The sequence below is a fragment of the Littorina saxatilis genome, unplaced genomic scaffold (assembly GCF_037325665.1).
Source record: "Littorina saxatilis isolate snail1 unplaced genomic scaffold, US_GU_Lsax_2.0 scaffold_413, whole genome shotgun sequence".
Classification (NCBI taxonomy): domain Eukaryota; kingdom Metazoa; phylum Mollusca; class Gastropoda; order Littorinimorpha; family Littorinidae; genus Littorina; species Littorina saxatilis.
Genome location: NW_027129077.1, coordinates 95001 through 104327, shown reverse-complemented (window position 1 = coordinate 104327; position 9327 = coordinate 95001). Strand labels below are relative to the sequence as shown.

Here is a 9327-nt window from a genome sequence, read left to right as displayed (position 1 = left end):
AAAAAAGCATAATTATTGAGTATTTCCAGAATCACCCATTCATTTATATTTTTTTTTTAGTAACCGTGACATCGGCTTTGGTAAAGATTGATTGCCCTATAGGCAACACCGCGACTATATGTAATGATGATATCAATAAAACGTACACAACACAAATACGAACGGGGAAAACGACGAGTCAACAAATGCTCAATTTGAAAACTCGGGCACGTGGCAGTTATGTTGGCAGTTCAAGTCTTTGTTTTCACGCCTCGTTTGTGTAATCCTTGTGGCGTGTTGGTAAGACGTGTGCCTCCGAAGCCGGTGGTCTCGAGTTCGAGTTCCCTAAGACTTTTGTAAATCATGATTTCTAAACTGTTAATCTTCTTTTCTGAACTCTATGTACTTGTATTTTATTCATTTTAATTCATTCCAAAGTTTTAAGTGGTGTATTGAAAATCAAATATAGTACGTGTAAATATCCTTGAACAGCTGTCCCACAATCCCGTATTCTATTTTCAGTACGGGATATCCCCAAGTAACGGTCAAAGGGCATATGTATCACCGCCTGTCGACTGCTGGTAATAGTACATACATACTTCTAGTATGACAGGCTTCTGGAAGGGTGTATTTCCAGAAAGTTGGACTAAGTCCATTGTTGTCCCTTTGTAAGAAAGGCGATGACAACGATCCAAATAATTAACGTGGAATTTCATTGTGTAATGTTTGTAGCAAGGTTTATAGCACTGCGATTAATAATAGGTTGCGAGAATGAATTGAATGTAATGTTTATAGCCCAGTTTTATTTTCTCTCTTTATTAATGAGTTGGCACTTGAGATAATTGAGAATGGAAGACATGGTGCATCATATACTGATGATAATTTGGAATTGTTTATTCTTTTGCTTGCTGATGATTTATTGTTGTTATCAGAGACTCTTGTGGGTCAGTTAAATAATTTAGACAGGGCAGTGTCCTCCCTTCATTTAAAAGTAAACATGAGTAAAGTAATATCGTTGTGTTCAGAAAGGTTGGAGATTTGAGTGCAAAGGAAAGGTGGACATATGAAGGAGGTATTTTACCGGTTGTATACGTGCAGGGACTGTTTTTTCTGCTGCCTGTCGCGATCTCTCGAGTCAGGCCAAAAATGCTCTGATGTGTTTTGTACAAAGACTATCTGTGCTTGATAATAATAGTTTAAATGTATTTCTGAAGTTGTTTGATACCCAAGTACAACCAATTGTGCGGTATGGTGTTGAGCTATGGGGACTGGATAAGGCTGCTCTGCAATGTGAAAATGTCCATTTATTTGCTTTGAAGAATTTCCTGGGAGTTCGAATGCGAACACCCAATGATCTAACATGTGGTGACACAAACAGGTATCCAATATATTTGAATTTAATTTTAAGATGCATCAGTTACTGGTTGAAATTGTTAAAGATGGATGTGCACAGAATGCCTTATCAATCATATAAAATGTTGTATAAAATGTATTTTTTATATGCTGTCCGGTGTTGTTTTTAAATTGATGTTGTTGATCAGTTTGTATAAATAATGGGTGTGTAGGTGTACATGGCTGGATTGAAATGTTTTTAAACCGCAATGTCACAACAAATTCCCAACCTTGGGCAATTAAAGATTCTGTATTCTGTATTCTGTATGAGAATGTTAAAAAGAATTGGGCTTCAAGTGTCAGTAACTGTTGTAAACTGTATCAATACGGGTTGGGGGGTTTTGTGGTTGAGACAGCTAGGGCGTTGTTAATGACACAGATTGTGTGCGTGTTTTCAGGGAAAGGTTGGTCCATTGCAGATGGCAAGAGTGGGATTATCATGTACATAATAGTGAAAGATTTGCTGTTCATCGGACATTTTGTATTGTACTTGACATTAAACTGTAACTTTTGTTGAATATCGATAGGCATTTAAAATTCATTATGTCTAGGTTTCGACTGGGTAATTCAGAAATTGCTGTACATGCCTACCGATATAAAAAAAAAACCACATAATGCCGATGATTTGATGTGTCCGCTTTGTAAAGGAAATCAAGAAGATGAAATCCATTTTGTCTTGTGTTGCCCATGTTTGAACAAGTTAATAGAACAATTAATTACATTTAATTATTATAAAAACCGAAGCCTTTTTCGACTAAGTTTGCTCTTAGCCTCATCGCAAGAAATAATTGTCAGAAATGTGTTATTGTATTTGTACAAAGCATTTAAGTTGAGGTAAGTTGCAACCTCTTAGTTCGGTGCTGTGTAATGTTGTTTTAGAATCTATTATTGTACGATGTTCATTTCTCTTTCTTTTGCACGTGTTCAGTGCAGTGATATTCAAGGTTACCTTTTGTGTTCAAACCCCTTCATAAGGGCAATTGCCTATTAATAAACCGTCTGCGTTTGCGTCTCTCTCTCTCTGTCTCTGTCTCTCTCTGTCTCTCTCTCTCTCATAATCTCTCTCACTCTCTCTCTCTCTCTCTTTCTCTCTCTCATAATCTCTCTCACTCTCTCTCTCTCTCTCAGAAAGAAAGGCTAAAGGTGTTATACCTAACGGAGAGAAAGTCATACTCCAAAGTGCTCAAACAGAAAAAAGACAGTCATAAACAAAATAGAGTGAATAGCCTGCTGTTGAATATTTCTGACTCTCATGCATTTTGGAAGGAGATAAAGAAATTCAGGAGGAAACGTAAACCCGCAGGAACTATTGACAATCAGGCATGGTATGATCATTTTAAGAAAGTACTTAACGAGGATGATGATAGAAGGCATGTTCAAGAACATGACCATACTGACACTGAAGAAGAAAACGAACTTGACTGCGACATTCTCAACAGTGATATTACCGAAGAAGAAGTGAGGACTGCTTTAAGTGGCTTAAAAAAAGGGAAAGCAGCGGGATCAGATGGCGTTTTAAATGATCTTTTAAAAACCACAGGTGACACAATCGTCCCCTATCTTTTGACGTTGTTTAACGACCTTTTTAGGACTAGTGACTACCCTTCAGATTGGGCAAAGGCTATCATTCAACCAATATTTAAGAAAGGTGATGATGAGAACCCTGACAATTATAGAGGCGTCTCTTTGTTAAGTTGTGTGAGCAAGTTGTATACCAGTATTATGAACTAGATGAATACCCGCTTCGCCGGGTACCGGCTTCGCCGGGAAGAAGTAGAGCCGAATACCAGGCTGCGCCTGGGACCCGGCTTTGCCGGGTGTACGCCGGCTTCGCCGGCGCACCGCACGGAGGAAGGGAGACAAACGCGGCTGAAAACACTGGAGAAGATAAGGAAGAGTTACTGGGAATGGATCGAGAGAAAAACCAAAATCGCTTCAGCGCTGCGCGCGAAAAACCAAAATCGCTTCAGCGCTGCGCGCTGAGAGCACGTGTTGAAATATCTCATCGATCAGGTTGTGTCCGGGGTCTCTGTGAATAAGCCCACCAAATTTGAAGCAGATCCATCGAGAACTTTGGCCGTGCATCGCGAAGACACAGACAGACACACAGACACACACACAGACACAAGTCGTATATATATATAGATGCCCGTTTGACAGCGTGGGCTGAGGAAAACAACATTCTCTCTGAGTCACAGGCGGGTTTTAGAAAAAATTACTCCACAATTGACCACATGTTCACTCTTTATGCAGCAGTTACCAAGCAGCTTCAACTAAAAAAGAAGTTATATGTTGCTTTTGTGGACTTTCAAAAGGCGTTTGACACCGTTAAAAGGGATGTTTTGTGGAATGTTTTATTAAAGATTGGTGTAAAAGGAAGAATGTTTAACATGCTTAGGTCAATGTACTCATCTGTTCTCTCTTGCGTCCGATGTAACTCTGGCAATACTGATTATTTTGAATGCCTACAAGGCCTGAAGCAGGGCTGTCTAGCGAGCCCAACGCTTTTTTCGTTTCTTATAAACGAACTTGCCTCGGAAATAATATGTAAGGGCAGACACGGAATTCAAATGCTTCCCGGCGAGATCGAACTGTTTCTTTTGATGTTCGCTGACGACATTGCACTGCTATCATCGTCCATAGTGGGTTTGCAAAACCAACTGAACATCTTACATAACGTTTCAAGGCGTCTTGGGTTAAGGCTAAACATGAATAAAACCAATGTCGTTGTTTTTCGAAACGGTGGTCATTTAGCCAAAAGTGAGAAATGGTTCTACGGAAACGCGCAAGTATCAAGTGCTAGCTCTTACAAGTATCTCGGTCTGACATTCACAACCCAAGCCCGTGTGAATCTCTCTTTCAATGACGCAATCACCAGAGCCAAACAAGGTGTCATTGAAATTTTTAAAGTCTTATGGAATATAGGATGCCACGACATGGACATATTTTTCAAATTATTTGATGCGCAAATTGCTCCCATCTTGCTCTATGGCTCAGAACTATGGGGATGTTTTGACTGTTCACAGATTGAAAAGGTTCACATGTATGCCTGTAAAAGACTACTCGGGATCTCGTCAAACAGTCCAAACCAGATGGTGTATGGGGAACTTGGAAGATGCACTTTGTCAATCCTAGCAAATATCCGAAGCGTAAAGTACTGGTTGAGACTTAACTGTATGCCGGATTCGAGATACGCAAAGATGTCATACATCATGTTAAAAAACGCAGTTGAAAGGGGAAAACAGAATTGGGTCTCACAAGTTAAATGCCTCCTTTGCATGAATGGATTTGGAGATGTGTGGTTGAACGGGTCTGTAGGTAGGGAATGTGCGTTTATTAGAACATTACAGCAACGTCTGCAAGACTGCTTTGAGCAAAACTGGCACTGTAAACTTGATACAAGTGTGAGATTTGATGTATACAGGATGTTTAAAGGAGAACTTGAAAAAGAAAAGTATCTGGGTGTCATTGAAAACCAGTACATACGCAAAATGTACACAAAGTTCAGACTGGGCATTACACCATTGAAGGTAAATAAACTGCGCTATAATCCCGAGTGCGCTGAATCCAGAAATTGTACATTTTGTAAATCAACTGAAGAAAATGAAAACCACTTCCTGTTTAAAGCTTACAATGCAATCCGTCAAAAGTTCATTGGTGCTTGTTTTGACCTTGACCAGTTCTCCAACTCATCGTTGTGTATTTTACAGACTGACAACAAATTACGACTGATTGCATTGTCAAATTATGTGTTCTACGCGTTTAGACAAAGAGAAAATCAATTGTGAAATAGACCGGTATGATCGTACAACCCAAAATCCTTGTCTTCATCTTACTGTATTTTTTTCTTCTCTGTTTTTACTTCTTGTGCTAGGTGTTGATTTTAAGTTGCCTTGCTTCCGGACGGTCAAGTCCACTTTGTTCACATGCTAACTATTCCCCCCCCCCCCCCCCCCCTTGTACATACACACTGTGTTTGATGCAATAAAAATTCGCCTTCGCCTCCTCTCTCTCTCTCTTTCTCTCTCTCTCTTTCTCTTTCTCTCTCTCTCTCTCTCTCTCTCCCCTCTCTTTCTCTCTCTCCCTCTCTCTCTCTCTCTCTCACAATGTGGGATGGCTGCAGCGATGTTCACTTATTAAAACTCAATTCTTTGTACCGTCGTGCTGCAAAACTTATCCTGTATGAATCGCACATGTCTACAGAAATGAAGTTAAACATCCTTAATTTCCTTCCCCTAAAAACCCACCTTGCATACAATAAGGCTGTCTTTATGTATAAAGTAGTTCATGGCGATGTGCCCAGTTATGTGCAATCCCATTTTACACATGTTACGAAGAGGTATGGGTCTCAAAATTTACTTCCTCCAATTCCTCGTATAGATCTTTATAAATCCAGCTTAGCTTTTTCAGGATCATCTCTGTGGAATTCTTTGCCAATAGAAATCAAACGATCCGCATCATTAAAGGCCTTTAAAAGGCAGTTGCACACACATTTGAGCACACTATAAACTGCCCCTGCTGTCTAGTTTCCATTGTGTACTCGGATAATGTATGCAATGCTCTTAAGTGTTTTGTTTTTTATGCTTATACTCGACCATTATTTTGATGTTTTACTAGTTTAATACTTTGATTAGATACTGTTCCTTTTAGGTATGAAATGATAGCATGTGCTTGTGTGTAGATATGCGAGCGCACGCTCGCGCGCGCGAGCATGTGTGTGTGTATATGTGTGTGTGTGTGTGTGTGTGTGCATGTGTGTGTGCATGTGTGTGTGTGTGCATGTGTGTGTGTGCATGTGTGTGTGTGTGTGTGTGTGTGTGTGTGTTTATGTGTGCATGTGTGTGTGTATACGTGGGTGTGGATGTGTGTGTGTGTATGTGCGCAGTCTTTGCTTTCGTTTACAATTATTCTCTGTATATGTTCCAAGGACAGGTTGGAAGATTAGGCTAAGCCTAAAACCTTTATCCTTATGTAATAAAGTTCTGAGTTCTGAGTTCTGAGTTCTCTCTCTCTCTCTCTCTCTCTTTCTCTCCCACACACACATATACACGCACACACATACACACACACACACACACACGCACGCACGCACGCACGCACGCACACAACACAACACCTACTAGTGTTAACGACGGTGACAGAAGGAGTATTGGCCTGATGGACAACGGTCGTGTGGGAGTCCCTGCCCCGACAGCAGCCGCAACAACAGCAACAACACAGTGCCACCAGTATACCCACACCGGCAATGCTACCGATTGCAATGCCAACGATAATTCCCACACTGAAAGAGCAAAAAGCCGTGTCAAGCGATATGAAAACATTCTGTTAATCTCGTCGGCATAAAACTAAACGATAAGCGCTGAGAACACGAGATAAATTCAGTAAAGCTTGACTAGCCGAAACATGAAGACCAAGACGTGCCGCGCTACTCTCCGCAAAGCATTGTGAAAAAAATTGTTTCTTTTTTTGAATTTTGCATTGCAAATTGTCGTTTTACCTTGGCATATTATTGGAGTATACGTGACATATGCAGGAAATGATCAGTAATACAATGCACTCATTTTCAAATCTGTTGTTAAAATCAGATTTCTAAATTATCTTTACTCTACCATACGAAATGAAACTCTTTTACTAAAATGTTGATCATGTTGAAAATTTAGGTCGTACTTCTCATAAGCCCAATAGGACATCATTAAAGCCAATGTGTGAGTGTGTGTGTGTGTGTGTGTGTGTGTGTGTGTGTGTGTGTGTGTGTGTGTGTGTGTGTGTATGTGCGTGTGTATGTGCGTGCGTGCGTGCGTGCGTGTGTGTGTGTGTGTGTGTGTGTGTGTGTGTGTGTCTGTGTGTGTCTGTGTGTCTGTGAGTTCTTACTGCATGCATTATATGTGAAGGTTTATTTTCGATTCTTTCACAAAAAGTGTGAAATAAAATGTGTTCTACCGATTGTCCGGGCAACAGTACTGGCGTGGGGGGTTGCCACAACATCCTCTTTCGCAGTGTTTTATTGTAGGTGGGTCAAGGAAGCCGCTACCCGGGTCAGTCACGCAATAGTCGTCTGCATGGGTCACTGGAAGCAAAGTAGGTGTGAACATGGAGTTAACTCTCACATAATTATAGGCATGGAGCTCGAAGGCAAGCCAGGCAGAAAGAAAGGAAGACAGACAGACGGAATGATATACAAAAATGCAGACAGAGAGACTGTAAAACAAACAGCAAGACAGACACACTAGAAGACAAAGAGCAAGACAGACATGCACGACAACATACGGACAATATTATATATATATATAAGCCACCAGCAAGTTTTTGAAAGTATAAGACTTTTACGATTTGGCCAAAGACTAAAAGTACATTGTATATGTAAAAGTAAAGTTTGAACTAGAAGATGCAGAACTTTCATTAAAAGGGATTTATCTCGCACTCCTCAAGACTCAATATTTTTGTCTGTGCAAACAAAAAAACGGAACATTATATTATATAGCTATTCTAGTGGACACGTGGGGGAATTCGGGGGCTGTGATTGGATGGTCTCAACATCATCATCAAAGCATAATGCTACGGAAGTTTGCCACATTTTTGCCAATATCCAAAAGCATACTGGCAATAACAAAGACGCATGGTTCCGGTTTACCCATCTGTACCACACGACGTTAACAATCGACAACAGCATACACTGACAACTTGTCTACTTGAAATTCTTCTCGGGAATGTTTTTCAGCTTTACAAATGTCGATAGCATACCCCTTTCTGCTAACTTCCCGATGAAACAGAACTAAACCTATTATTTTCTGTCCCTAAACACCACAAAATGCCCAAAGTCGAAAGATGTACGACTGACACAAACTTTCGCATTCGGCTTTTCTTCTCTCGTAACTCCACACTAAATACCCCACTTCCCCTCTGAAGTATTGATGTACAACCCATGGCACTAACATTCATGTAGTCGTTTATAACTGAGGTTGAACAATTCGCTTCATGACGAGACAAGTATAAATGCCATTCACCCAAACTGAAAACTTCGCTGCCGTCTGCTCGCGTTGTACGGATTAGCTGTTCTCTTCTCCCCCCCCTTGTTGCATCCTAGTTCTTCAGTTGTTTCTAGTTTTCCGTTGATGTTGTGTTTTGGTCTTCTTCATAAGTAGTCTTGTTCAAAATTAAAAAAACTCAAACTTCTTTTTGTTGTATACGAATGAACTAATAAAACGCTGTTTAACAGCTGTGTTGTCAAATCGAGGGTTTTTTTCCAAAGTCAACGTGGCGCCTGCGCAAAACTAATGCGCATAAGAAACGGCGTCTGCTATCAAAACCTGAGATCAACCGTACAGTCGCAAAAACTGTCATTTTGTAAGTTTGGAACAACAAATCAAGGTCAGAACAGCTATATAATCGCTATTGTGTTTTCAGCGTAGCAATTGGGTCCGATATTTAGACTCGAACAAGTATAATGCGACTCGTCTTCGACTCATCGGCATTATACTTGTCTCGTCTAAATATCGGACCCTATTGCTACGCTGAAAACACAATAGACCGAGATCATGCTAGTTGTACCCCCTTCTCTTAAAAAAGAATCATCCCTTCCTGCCCAAATCTCTATACCTGGAACTGATATTCAGTTGGCTTCTCAAGTACGAAACCTCGGTGTCATCTTCGACGAAACTCTCTGCTTCAAACAACAAGTCTCCACTGTCTGTAGAAATGCCTACTATGAACTGAGAAAAATTAGCTCCATCCCCCACTGCCTTTCTTCCGATGCTACAAAAACTCTCATTTGTTCTCTTGTTCTTTCAAGGTTAGATTACGGAAATGCCCTTCTTTCTGGTTCTTTTGACTATCTCATTAAAAAACTGCAGAAAGTACAGAACAATTCCGCTAGATTAATCACAAAGACCCCTAAAAGACACCACATCACACCTGTTTTGAGATCTCTTCACTGGCTGCCTGTAAGAAGTCGTATTC

General features: G+C 40.5%; 1 long non-coding RNA gene across 1 annotated transcript in view; it reads right to left on the bottom strand.

Moving 5' to 3' along the window:
- Positions 1-6497: 6497 nt before the first annotated feature.
- The window catches only part of LOC138957351 (uncharacterized), a 3807-nt gene continuing 977 nt past the window's right edge, over positions 6498-9327 (bottom strand). Inside the window, exons 2-3 of the long non-coding RNA XR_011453003.1 lie at positions 7312-7438; positions 6498-6652 (exon numbers count right to left, since the gene is read on the bottom strand). This is a non-coding gene — a long non-coding RNA (uncharacterized lncRNA). The remainder of the gene's footprint in view (positions 6653-7311; positions 7439-9327) is intronic.